The sequence below is a fragment of the Euprymna scolopes genome, chromosome 38 (genome assembly GCF_053919585.1).
Source record: "Euprymna scolopes isolate OS-2025 chromosome 38, ASM5391958v1, whole genome shotgun sequence".
NCBI lineage: Eukaryota > Metazoa > Mollusca > Cephalopoda > Sepiida > Sepiolidae > Euprymna > Euprymna scolopes.
In genome coordinates this window covers 31,117,012-31,120,524 of record NC_136519.1, presented here as the reverse complement: position 1 = coordinate 31,120,524, position 3,513 = coordinate 31,117,012, and the positions used below count along the sequence as shown (strand labels likewise).

At 37.3% G+C, this 3,513-nt stretch overlaps 1 pseudogene; it reads right to left on the bottom strand.

Moving 5' to 3' along the window:
* Window positions 1-269: 269 nt before the first annotated feature.
* On the bottom strand, window positions 270-395 carry LOC145263412 (U2 spliceosomal RNA; annotated as a pseudogene).
* Window positions 396-3,513: the final 3,118 nt, after the last annotated feature.

Below are 3,513 nucleotides of genomic sequence, written 5' to 3'. Positions count from 1 at the left end.
ACAAAACGCTAGTGTCTGTAGATATTAAACAAGGCCGATAGCCATTAGTCGCATGCTCTGGTGTAATGAATGAATGTGTGAATGTAGGATTGACATGAAATTCTTAAAGATAAACTAAAATGACCAAAAAATGGGCTGAAATGATTAAATAAATAAAAAGTAAATGACTTTAATGAACTTAAGAATGACTTGAATGCTTAAAAAATAACTGGAATCTTTCAAAAACAACTTGAATGATCTTGAATGGCTTTGAGACTGACTGGTTGTAAAGTGGGTGACCATTTTACATCAAATTAATAGAGAAAAGTGATCCCCACTTTATATCACAATAAGTACAGCATGTAGTAAGAACAGAAACTACACGTTGATCTTGGCCAAAAGGCCAAGAAAAGGGTATTTATTTGCTCCCCCACCGAGCAAATTAGGCACAAGGCCGATTTTTAATACGAGGAGTGAAGGGGAAATGGGGACCAACTCCCCGGGGAGTAGGAGAGCTGGATAGTGACAACTGGTATGAAGGGGTTCCCCTACATTTATCAAGGTCTTATATGTGAGGTTGCCCCCACATATGGTCTTTGCTTGCAGTACCTGCCGGAACAGATGGTATTTATTTGCTCCCCACCGAGCAAATTAGGCACAAGGCCGATTTTTAATGTGAGGAGTGAAGGGGAAATGGGGACCAACTCCCCGGGGAGTAGGGGAGCTGGATAGTGACAATTGGTATGAAGGGTTGCCCCATCATTGACCAAGGTCTTATATGTGGGGTCGCCCCCACATATGGTCTTTGCTTGCAGTATCTGCCGGAACAGATGGTATTTATTTGCTCCCCCACCGAGCAAATTAGGCACAAGGCCGATTTTTAATGTGAGGTGTGAAGGAAGGGGGAAGGGAAAAAGGGGACCAGCTCCCGAGAGGTGGGAAATGGGAGCTGGTTAAAGGTCAGGCATGTGGGGTTGCCCCCACATCTGGTCTTTGCTAGTCATAGCTTGCAGCATCTGCCGGAACAGATGGTATTTATTTGCTCCCCCACCGAGCAAATTAGGCACAAGGCCGATTTTTAATGTGAGGAGTGAAGGGGAAATGGGGGCCAACTCCCCGGGCAGTAGGGGAGCAGGATAGTGACAATTGGTATGAAGGGTTACCCCTGCCCTACATTGACCAAGATCTTATATGTGGGGGTCGCCCCCACATATGGTCTTTGCTTGCAGTGTCTGCCGGAACAGATACTTTGATCTTGGCCAAAAGGCCAAGAAAAGCTTAAAAAGCTATTAACAACAGATCTTTGATCTTAACCAAAAAGGCCAAGCGCAAAAGTGTTACGGACAGACCGACCGACAGACCGATCGATTGACCGACCGACGGAGTGACTTATAGAGTCGCTTGCACGCGACTAAAAATAAAGAATATATATAAAATATATTTGTAGCCATCGATATACAGTCCTGTTTCGTTGTATCACAACTCATCAGCGCCGCTAGACTAGTATCTCTCCCAAGCCAAGGATTGAACCTAGAACCGTCGTGTTGACAGTCAGCGGTTCTCCCACTCGACCATGGAATTGACGCCCGTTAATAACTCGGAATGTCTATTTAAATAGACATCCGCCACTACCTTTGCTGAAATCGTCTGTTCGTAAACAAACAAACAACGAGCTTCGCATTTTCAGCAAATTAAGTAGCGGGTGAGATTGTTTACTCAAAGAGGGGGGCTTTTTTTAAAATATATTTGTAGTCATCGACATACAGTCCTGTTTCGTTGTATCACAACTCATCAGTGCCGCTAGACTAGCATAAAACATATCAGAAACATTTATATTAAAAAAAAGCTTCATCAGTGTTAATTCACCACAGTCAGGTTGAATTGAAGAAAAAGCTTTTTTATAGGGAAATTTTATTTCGGGAAGGACGAGATGTTTGTTCTCATTACATTTAAATTTCTGCATCTTGGTACAATCGGAAAAACGAGGAACAGGGAGTAATTTCTAAAAGCAATCGGTTTGAGATCAGAAGCTATTAGAGTATAAAGCCTTTCGGAATTGGATACCTCTACAGTGGAAGGTGGAATTTTGCTGACTGACAGGTCAGTCGGGTACATCGATGTAACAAATCAATTTGAGTGCATTCAATTAAACTACTTGTAAAACAAACACGGGGATGCAACAATGCGGCGATGAGACAGAGACTGGGACTCAATAGACAGTGTGAGACCTATCTTTGAAGTTTTATGCCACGTATTAATTAAAAGAGTTTTGATTTTTTTTATCTTACAAAGGAATTACTTATTATTATTATTATTATTATTATTATTATTATTTTTATTATTATTATTATTATTATTATTATTATTATTATTATTATTATTATTATTGCTACTTTATCTAATATTTATTTTCTGTCATTTGTCCACCAGGATTATATCTTAAAAGGGTTTACATTTTGAAAATACGAAACTAATTCTTTACTTTTTTGTCCTACACATTTAGATTGTTTGGAAATTTACTAATATTCATAAGGTTTGCGTGTGTGTGTGTGTGTGTGTGTGTGTGTGTGTGTGTTTAAAAGTATAATTGTATATCAAATAAATTATTATACTTTCATTAAATTTACAGATACTCCAGTAGGAATTTTGTATCTACATAACCAGTTACTCGGCGCAGTCAAAAGTAATTCAATTTTAAATTTTAATAGTTAGTTCACTCTGATTTTAGATATATTTGCATTGATTAACTCAAATATATTCATACTTATGCACCCGCCTATCCAAACGCACATATATACCCATACACATACGTACATATAGATAAACACACACGCATACATACGCGTGCATATATATATATATATATATATATATATATATATATATATATATATATATATATATAACACCAAAAGATGGAGGAAGTGAGGAGGCATGGCTTTGGAAATCTTTTTACCCGAATACGATGTCCAGCATGTTAAAATATACCTTCTGTTGTAAAAATCTAATGGATAAACATCTGAAGATGTTGGTTGGGACAGGATATTTTTATGGACACATAAATCGTAAAATTGCAACTCATTAATGAAACAGAAAAAATCCAGGAAATAAACGAAGGTTATAAAAAAGGAAACGTGAGTCTTTGAATTTTCAACAGAATTTTACACTATATATATATATATATATATAGCTTTAAGTAAAAGAGAAAAGAGAAAGATCAATTCCACAAAAGGAGACTTATCCGGATAATGCCAAGCTCAGCAATAATTATTGGAGCTTATACAATAGGACAACAAGAGAATGAAATGAAGACAAAAAACTATATATAGGTAGATCATAAGTAGCTATGGTTCCCTTACTCCCCCATTTTAACATCAATATGTATACTTAACCTTTTATATCGTTATACGCACTCATAGTCATTGCCACCCTAATCTCCAACCGCCCCCTTATGATCATACTCCATATATCCTAACAGTAGAAACTTATAAATATATTGCAGTATATTACCTTCCAGTTCTACAACCTTACATA